The 10,216-nt window shown below is 36.1% G+C and overlaps 1 long non-coding RNA gene across 1 annotated transcript in view; it reads left to right on the top strand.

The window, feature by feature from the left end:
- The first annotated feature begins 2,061 nt into the window (after positions 1-2,061).
- LOC139677694 (uncharacterized) overlaps positions 2,062-10,216 on the top strand; it is a 32,442-nt gene continuing 24,287 nt past the window's right edge. The window contains exon 1 of the long non-coding RNA XR_011698906.1: positions 2,062-2,119. This is a non-coding gene — a long non-coding RNA (uncharacterized lncRNA). The remainder of the gene's footprint in view (positions 2,120-10,216) is intronic.

Below are 10,216 nucleotides of genomic sequence, written 5' to 3'. Positions count from 1 at the left end.
CGCAGATATAAACAAAAAAAAATAATCAAGTTCAACTGCTAATGGGCTTAGGAAACATTTTTCTTTTTCAAAGAAAATTACTCAATGTAATGAAAACATGATTTTAAAAAAAAATATTAATTTACTATTTGTTTCAAGATAAATAAGCATAAATACTGTATTTAGGTCCAAAAGAGGTATAATTCTTTCACAGGTACTTGTCTCGGTGATGGAGTTTAGCCTTGGCTTTATGACACTCATTTCTGTTTTCTTTAAAAACTCTTAGATTTTGCGGCTGCTTCTTTACCTGCAGCCCTGCAGTTCTGCTGGTAACTGCATCTGACTCAAGGCATATCAATGGGAGTATTCTCACTGGCTTCACTGGGCTCTTGTATCAGGCTGTGGAGATTTGATTTCATTCTTTGGCCTGTAAAGTTTATTACAAAACTTCTACAGACATCAGTGTCTCTTTTGGCCAGGATTTTTGTGTATCATTATGTTCCTATAGTCATAGTTCATTTTTTCATTGACTTTTCCAAGTCTGTTGCAACAGAAATTTTTTTCCACATGATGATGATTTTTAAAAAGATGCAAGTTCAAAAAGTTTGAGGAATTGTTTGCTTTTTTATGCCCCAGTAACATATAATTTCTTCCCTGACTGTATGTTTTTAACCTTAATACCAGAGCATAAGAAAATAAGTAGCATTGTATTTGCATTTCAGATTAAGTTTGTGTGTGAGTATAAAAAGAGAATTTTTTCCTTTTGGTTACATGAATAAAGCTCTGTAAGTGTTTGCAGGATTGAGCTTTTAATTTGTAACCCTGATCTGGCTGCACAAACAATTGTAATAAAGTTTAATGAACATTATTAAAAGTTTATATGCAGGCAAATAGGGTTGCACATTTGGAGTAGTCATTACTAGCCTCCAAAAGAGAAGTGGCTTGAGGTAGCTCCAATTTTCCATGTACTGAAATAGGGACATCAGGACAGTAAGGGGGAGAATAGGATCCCTTCATCTTCCAAACAAAACACAACAGTATTGTGGGATCTTTAATGGGAACCAGAAGTGCTTCTTTTGCTAAGTAAAATAAGAAGGAATACTTCCATATAACATTACTTCAAGTATATACCTGAAGCACAGTACATGTGTTTCAGAGTGCTGATGGAGAGCTCTGGCAGTCATCCTTGAAGAACCAGCCCTGTCACACTGGTGTGCAGTAAGAGGAGACACAAACAACACACAGTTTCCCTGTTTTGCACTAAGCCATGTCATGGAGCTGTTTCTCAATCACTGACTAATTTTGCTGCCTCAATTAAGAAAATATTACAAACACTAGTAAAAGACTTTCACTGCAGAAAACTTAGCAGTACAAAAACTCTTTAGCTTCCCCCATTCCTTGCTTTGACTTATCTTTATCATGTAGAAACTGGAACAAAATCTTTCAGCAGAAGTTAGCATAACTCAGGTAGTTATTCCTGTGTGCTGGGTTTTACACCTGTGGCTTAAGACTGAATGTCTGAGATGAGAGAGTCTGACTTGGAATAGATAATCACATCAATAAATTGATTTTTTGAAACATCTCATTGGTTCCAAGAAAAGTTAGTCCTGCAAATGAAGTTACTCATGTACTTAACTCTTTGCTGGATCAGGTATTGTAAACCCTCTGGGGAAGGACCCATGTTTCTTTTTATTTGTCTGTAAAGTGCCATGTATACCTATGGTACTATATAAATAAATAATAATAATAGAAACAATAAAAACCATCTAGGGATTAACCAGGCCTTTTAAAGAGGCCAAATGTTCTTCACATAAATCTTGGATCTAATTTGAGCTCTAATAAGCTCCATTTCCTGCTTTTCCAATATTTTTAAGCCGCGTTGCAATAGCTATCTTTTTTTTTTTTAACAGGTGTTTTAAGAGGGCCCTAAGGCAAGTATCTAATCAACCTAATGGAATTTTCCATGCAGTTAAGTGTTTTATTCAGCTCAAAACATTGTCTTTGATTAGACTTACCACCTTCCCTTTTGCCCTTTTACATTATTTTGGCAGGCTCTGCAGGTGGAAAAGCTCCATCTCCACTGCAGCTCCATCGTGTGTGCAATAGCCTCTCAGTGAGCGCCTGTTTGGTTGCCTTTGAGGTAAGGGACAAACTTCAGAGCCAGCTCTTCAGTGCCAGTGCCAGCGCCAGCTTTGGATCTGCCTGTGCTCCGTTCTGGCCCCACGACAGCCCTTTGTCCAAGGTATTCAGGTCAGCGTTTAATTGGGGGACTTGTATCCTGCGGGTGACCCCATGGTACTGAACGTGATCCAGGCTAACTATCCCACAGATTCTGCCCGGAGTCTGGTGCTGTTGAACGCTCGATGTTGTGCTTGTGCCGAGCCTGGACTGGATTAATTAAAGCTGGCTCATGTGCGCTTGGGAGAACGACAGTCCTCTTGGATGGCAGTGTAGCTTTCTGTGTAGAATGTGGCCAGCTCAGGTGCTTTAAACAAACTCTTTTAGCCTTCCAAGCCTTTCTTTTTCCTTGTTTCTCTGGAATGAAATTGGTTTAAATCATATGAGGGTGTAACTTATTACATTATGCTTAATATTTTCCCACCTCATGAGGTGTTGTGGGGATTTTTAAAGTAATATTTATACAGTATTTTGAAGATAAAAAGCATTGCATAAGTGATAATTATTATCTACATTTATTTTCATGCCTCAGTTGAAACATCTTTTTCCCTTTGTCTAAGAGACTTAATTTTTCTTCTGCCTTTTTTTTTTAATTACTGTGTTATTTAACTTTAGATGAGATTTTGGGGTATAATTTTGGAGAAGAAAACTGCTGTACAGATTATATTGTACTGTGTCAGATAGTTCTTCTCTTTTTTGTTTTTCATCCCATGATGAACTGATGCTTTCACCAATCCAATCTGCAACCAGAGGTTTATTCATGCCAGAACAGAAGAATAGTTTGATTGTTCAGGAAATCAGCCAAGACTCAGAAGGCCTAGATTTTCTCCATTCTGAAGCAGGTTTCTTGTTTGACATTGGAAAAATCACTTAATTTCTTTATATCTCAGCTGGCCATCTGCAAAGCAGAAATGGTGCTTCTCTACTGTGTACTTGGGTTGTAATATTACTTTTCTATATGAGGCAGTGCTCAAAAGGGCGATAGAAGAACCAATACACTTCAAAAGACATTGTTAACCTCCTCTGGGCAGATCATTCATAGGATAAAGTGACCTACAAAGTGGGGCAAAATATATACTAATTTACCTCTCAACTAACTATTTATTAATTTATTCTTAATAATATTATATTTGGGTTTTATATTGTATTTATTTTTATTCACTCTTTAAAGAAGTCGCTTTCTATCTTCTTTGGATAGAAGCAGTAAACAACCTTTTCAAGGTAATTAATGGACCTATCTCCAAGGTCCCTGTCAGTGTGTGCTTTCTAAAAAGAAGATATATACATTGCTTAGGGTTTGGCACCCAGAAACACTATCATGAAGTTGTTTCTGTGAATTTTGCTTTGGATACATATTTCTGTGATTTTGTGTCAGATACAAGAAGTTGTTTCATTCTGTCACCTGGAAACCACTTGTTCTTGCCATTATATGCAAAAGCATATCTTCATCCTCGGATGACATGCAATATTGATTGCTGCTCCTGGACTGTATATTGGGAATTAGATATGGAAACATACATGTCCATCCTCATTTCTAGGAGAAGGCTGTCATATTCCATCTATTCCCTACTATACGTAGTAAGGGGGAAATATGAAGGTATTGTACAACATATGATCAGACAAAAGCTTCTAAACATAAACAGTCATGATTTTTTTTGTTTCTTGATCAGTATGTAATGCTGAAAATGGGGATAAGATGGAGATAAAAATTTATCATATTTTAATTGAATGCAGTTATGCTTTTTAAATGGTTCCTCTATCCCTGTGGGAATGATCCATGGCAAGATAATGTTACTTAATAGTTTTATTTCTAAAATGCACCTTCTTTTCCTCTGTGCATGCAAGTGCTTTACTGCTTCAATAAAAACCATTGTGAAACAGACACTAAAATATTATCCTAAAAATCATTTAACTTTCCGCCTTAAATGTAGCCATTAAAGTAGTAAAAGGAGGCCTACTACACAAGTAAAAATGAAAAACAGGAAAGTTTGTATGTAGGATTAACAGATCATTCTAATCATGTTGAAGTTTCTATCAGTTGCAGTTTCACTATCTTGAAATTGTACTGACTATACTCAGATCCAAATTTCCCCCCTAAATAAAGGTTACTTGAGGACCCAGGCACATTCTGAGTGTATTCCTTTGGAAAAATGAAGATGAATCTGTGAAAGGCCATGAACTTTTTCTACTTTAGCAGCTGTTAAGTTTCAAAAAATTGAATTGATTATTATTGGAAGCTGATTCCATAGTGTCATGGTAATTCTGTCCAGTTCTGATGATCTTCCCCTGTGCATCCAGTACTGAAAGGGAAATGTGTGCTTCAACATAGTCCAAGGAATTCTTTGCAACTTTGTCAACTGACCTTGCTTTTCTAGTTAATATAGGAGATGTAAAGCAGTGATAGAATGGGGGTTTCTTCATGGCCCATTTGTATTCAGAATCTAAACTACTCTTTTCTAAAGCCAGGTTAGCTCTAAGTTATTTGCTGGGCTTATTCGAGAATAATATTTCCACACATCATATGTGGTTGTATGTTACTGCCTTAACATATTTGTCCTCTTAATATTTCTTTATAAGTGTCTCATCTCATTCACAGTATTAATAAGATAGGTTTTGAAGGTTTTATTAAGATTCATTTAAAAGCTGATACTTGTTTCCTGTCTTTGCCCAGATGTTTCAGAGTAGCTGTTTCCCTATTTTGTTTTTTGGGGTTTTTTTAAGTGGCTGTTTGTATCCTCATAGACACCCCACTCTGAACTGAAACTCACCTCTAAAATGTAATGGTTAAGATTTCTACAAGCATGATGCAAAACCTATATTTCCCATAAGTCTGAGATCTGGAAAGTGGATTTTTCAGAATCCCTTTGTTAATCAAAGAATTGTTTCTTGTGATCATAGTGCATGATTTCCCCTCATAAAAATATTCTCATTAGATGTGACTATAAATGATTTTGGGAAATATTTTTAACCTTTAGACATCACTTTCTTTTATTCCTGCTTCCTCTTTTTAATTCACTTTCTAACAGTATTTTAGCAAGTTTTTCACCACAGCAGCTCTTATGGTAATATTTTAGAATGTGTTTTCAGCTCTAAAAGTTTTCAGTCGCAATTATTCCCCTCAGAACCACCATTCTGTACGTAATACGTGTGTATGTAAGTACATGCACATACACACACACACACGCAAACACACTCACATAGACCCACCTAAACAGAGGCAGTCAATGGTCATGACTCCATTACATGATCCTCCACACTTGGTCAAACTGACTAGGGAACCTGCTGGTAGCCAAGAATTGTTAAGGAGAATGTGCCTGAAATGAACTGACAATTCATTCATGACTTCTTAAAGGGTTCTGTGTAACTCTGCATAGCTGGCAGGAGACAAGATGTCAGAAAGATATTTCCTACAGGTTAATGGCCCTGTGGTTAAGTTGCTCCATTTCACTACACTGATAAGTGTTTTGATGAGTTTGCCATCCATGAGTCCCCTGTGAAACCCCAAATAAATCCCACTTTGAGCTGAGATCAAACTGAAGTAATGAATCCACTAAAGAATTGCTTTGGTCACAGGAGTCCCAGGAGTTTTCTGTGGTCACTACCTGGAGTGGTACCTCACTAGAACACTTTGCTATTGTGAAAAATCCTCTCACAACCCTAAATTTGTTTTCTCCCCTTCACTGGCAGAAGTCTTCCATTACCTTCCAGTCTATTTGTCACCTTGGCATCACTTGGGCTCATTATCATTTTTCGTAGATATCATCTGTTTCATCATAGAAATGCAGTCTGATCAAAGAATTCAAGTGTTCCCAAATATTAAAGGTATTTGACAGCCAAACCCCAACTCTGCATCTCTACTTTGCAGTTCTTAAAAAGAATAAAATAAAAATGTGTGGATGATATGTTGGCTCGGTAACATATTTAGCAAACTTCTAGTTAAGTTCAGCAGAGCAGATTTGCATCTCAAACATCAATATCTCCAGCCACCAGCAAGGTATGAAATAAGAAGCTGGGTATGAATCCTGCTTTATTAATTTCTGTTGAAAAGTGAATTTAACTTTTCAAACTGTTTTCTGCTTACATTTTATTTTGTTACTGCCCCAACTAAATTTAGTTTTCCTAAAATAATCTGAGAATTTAAATGAGTTTCCTGTCCATGCACATTTGTAATTTTTTGTACCGCTCATTTCTTTTTTGATAGCACATTGTTTTATTCTTTCAGTCTTAAAAAAAGAGAGAGAGAGAGGAAAGAAAAACCTGCCACAAAAGTGAAATTTTTTTTATTGCATTTCATTTTAAGTCGTCTTTTTAAAGATCTGTCATTTATACAATGACAAGAAAACTTTCTAAATTGGAACTAATTTATAAATTCCTTCTTTTTGGCATAATGTCACTTTGCAAGTTAAAATGATAATGACTGGAAAGATCAAATATGTTTATCTAAAAAAAGAAGAGGGGTTTTAAGAGTTTGCGCTCATTAGAAATCTTTGCAAACTCTGTACACAGCAGGCATTATAGACTTTTTCAGTCCAAAAATCCGTTAGGTTAAAAAACCTGTAGCTGAGAATGGTAAAGCTTGAAGACAGCTCATAATCCCTTTGTCTAACAGCTATAGATGGATTAAATAGCTGGTTTTCACTTATATGATTGTTAGAATGAAACTTGATTTTGTCACCAAACCAATCCTTCATACTCCATATATGTGAGTGGATTCTTCCTACTCACCCTTCCATTCATGTGCAATACTTCAATTAAATCTTCACAAACATGAGTGGTACCTGGCACTCTGTGCCAAAAGGTCACAGCACTGAGAGGCACAACTGAGCCTTTGCAAAGAGTAAAGCAAAATTATGTGTTATTTTTTATAACTTCTTTGTAACAGATTGATTTAGGAATATGCATCCAAATGGCTTACAGTAGAACTTCAGTACACTGAAAAACTTTCTGACCTCTGTCTTTTCATTAAAAGGATTTTGATGTGAAGGAAACAACTAAGCTGTAGCAAATGAAGTAGAATTAATACCATTATGCTCACAATGTGCCCAGTGCCTGGGGGCAATGCTGTCGGTTGATCTAATAATGCCAGAATCGCATCCTCACACCATTGTAAAATGCATCCATATGTTTCTTATCAAGATCACTGGTGGCACAAGTCCTTGATCCAGGCATGTAATAGTCTTTAAAGCTGTACAGAAGAAGTTTCATTTGGTGCTGTTGCTGTGCCTTGTATTGTTGCTTCCTCTTATATTTCTGAGTTTCTTGTTCCTACCAGTAATGTTGGTGTGTCACCATCTGTTCTCTCTTCCAAGATGTCAGTTTGTGTCTTTATCCTGTGCTTTAATCTCTCATGATGTGCTCTTCACCAATGAAGTGTTTAAAGTAGTGTGAAGAAGTCTATGATATAAAGAGGAAGAAATCTGTTTCCCCTCCACTCATCCTCTTTCAGTGAAGGCGTAAGGATTTTTAAAGCAAGTACTTAAATTAATTTTGAAAATACTACAAAAAATGTCATATGAGATTTTCTAATGCTTTGTCTAGGCACACTGGGTTCATTGCGGATTTCAGACTGCAAGTGAATAAGGAAGCAATTTTTCTGCCTTATATTACCAAAAATAGATGTGCTCATCATTTCACCTTAATCTCATTTTTGCTGTAGCTTTCATACTAAAAAAAAAAATCTTCTAATATCTGATGCAAAAGCATGCAAAGATTAGAAACAAAATAGTAATATGAATCAGACAAAAAGTATTCAGACTGCATTTTTCCATCTTTAAATTACCTTTGAGATGAAGAAATTTCCTTTCCAGGGTTTTCCTTTGATGCCACGTACAACTGACCATTGTGTCACTGAAGGAGGTCTCACAGTTGAATGGTCATCTCTGAATGTCTGTCTCATCCTCAGAAGCTTCCACTGTCATGCCCTGATTGTGCTAATTTTTTTTTCCTAAACAATGCTTTTGAGGATCTGTTATTTCAGAAATGCTGAAAAAAAAAGATTACTGAATTAGTATGTTATTCATGATATAACCCAGGAACAATAAGTATGCTTTATCATTTTTGTCTCTAGAATAATTGAGGGAGGTTTTTTTCATCCTTCATATGCAAAATTTCTAAGACAGTTTCAGAGTGATATGTGACAAAAGCCCTCTTGTACATGCAGTACTCATCCTGATCCTCCTGAAGCACAGGATTCAGTTCCATTCTCCATTTTATACTCAGTATCTTGAAGATGAAAGCATAAATAAGAAGACTACAATTAGTTAACATGCCCATGTGCTGTTGTACAAAGCCTCAAATCTCTGGTGAAATATGAAAAGTGAACACAAGAGCAGGTGCTGCAGCTGGCTAGCATTAAAAAAAAAAAAAAAAGAAAAGAGGTTTCATTGCTGTCACATATTTGAAGCAAAAGAAGATGGGAGTATCTATGATCAACATCATATTAAAAGCCTTTTCAAAGAAAATGAGTGATCCCAAACTATTTGGATGCAATCCAGATTTCTTTGGAAGTGCTCTAATATGAGAATAATTGAAAGCAAATCTCTAGATAAAGATTTAATGTTTATTCTGAGATCAGAAATTTATCCTACCACTTTACAATGCTCAAAAGCTGTGTGGATGTGGCGCTTGGGATATAGTTTAGTGTTGAACATGGTGGTGCTGGGTTTATAGTTGGACTCAAGGATCTTAGAGGTCTTTTACAACCTTGATGTTTCTATGTTTAGCTATCACATTTATAGGATCATGTTCTTAAGTTCTTTATTTCAAAGATAGTCTGAGAAATGTTGAAATGCACTGAGGTGGATGCTGCTAAGGACCCACAGTGTTGGTGCAACACATTCAGAAACCTTTTCATGAAGCAGAGGGACTGATTATACAAAATGTTCCTGAACTGGATTGTATCAGTCCATTTTCTGTAGATGTGGGTAAAGATGTCCTTCAAATTATATATTTAAAACTTTTTAAGTTACTTACAGATGGTGATGGGACAGCATTTAACTTTTTAATGAAAACCAACAAAAACACTGTTTACACCAGCTATACCTAAGGCAAATTGTGATTTTTTTAATGTATTAAACTAGTTATAGGACAATGAAATGCAATTCAAATTCCACTTTGTGAACTGAATCCTGTTCCTTTTCTGCCTCTTTCCATATAGAGAGAGCTTTATTTAAGAGCATTGTTTAAGAGGCAGTACAAGGACTGTGCTACTGCTGCAAACATTACATCTGTAGAGGCAGGGTGTAAGAAGTAGTTCATGGTTGTTTCTCCTTCCATACTCATATGAGGGAAATGAGGTAGAAACGTTGTGCCATTGTTCTAAAAAGATTACCTTGGTGGTTTTTTTTCTGGTTTTCAAGAAGGAAAAAGAAGACTGCTAGAGATCTGAAGTCTTGAACAGTTATTCTTGCTACAAAAGTTATCTTCATATATTGTCTTTCCTTCATAGAAAGTCCATTATCTGACTACAACTGGTCACAGAAAAAGGTTTTGCCTAAACACATCACTGGGTGTGAATGTTTAGTTACTACAGTGGTGTCAGAACAGAACAGAACATGCTGATGTGTCTGAGAAAATATTTGGCCAACTATTTTCTTTAGCTACATGAATATAATTTACAGTGAAAGTTTTAGAATATTTCAGTGTTATGACCAGTTATTTTATTCTTGAGGCAGTGTATCTGTCAGGGAAGTGTTAAAATCAGTAATTTTGAGTGTTCTGCCTTCAACTTGCAGTATTGCCATTATACTGTGCTGTCGGCATATCAGTGTTATAACACTGACCACTTAACTGGTTTTACCTCTTTCTCACTTGTTTTTGAGCTATTTATCTTGACAAATCTTTGGACATGGACACCAAGAGGTGAGGCTTTTGATATTATTTTATCATGAATTCTTCGGAGTCAGTGTGTGTTCAATTTCTTTCTGCAGTACCAGTGTAAAAGTGCCAACGGTCAAGTGCTGCTTTGAATGGGTTTCCAAAGGAAACGCCCCCAAATTCATTGATGTTTCATGCAGTTATAATTCCAATGGAACTTCCAGTGGAATTACACAGCTGGTTA

Source organism: Pithys albifrons, chromosome 12 (genome assembly GCF_047495875.1).
Source record: "Pithys albifrons albifrons isolate INPA30051 chromosome 12, PitAlb_v1, whole genome shotgun sequence".
NCBI classification, from domain to species: Eukaryota; Metazoa; Chordata; class Aves; order Passeriformes; family Thamnophilidae; genus Pithys; species Pithys albifrons.
The sequence above is the reverse complement of the archived record's forward strand: the minus strand, read 5'-3'. Positions and strand labels throughout refer to the sequence as shown.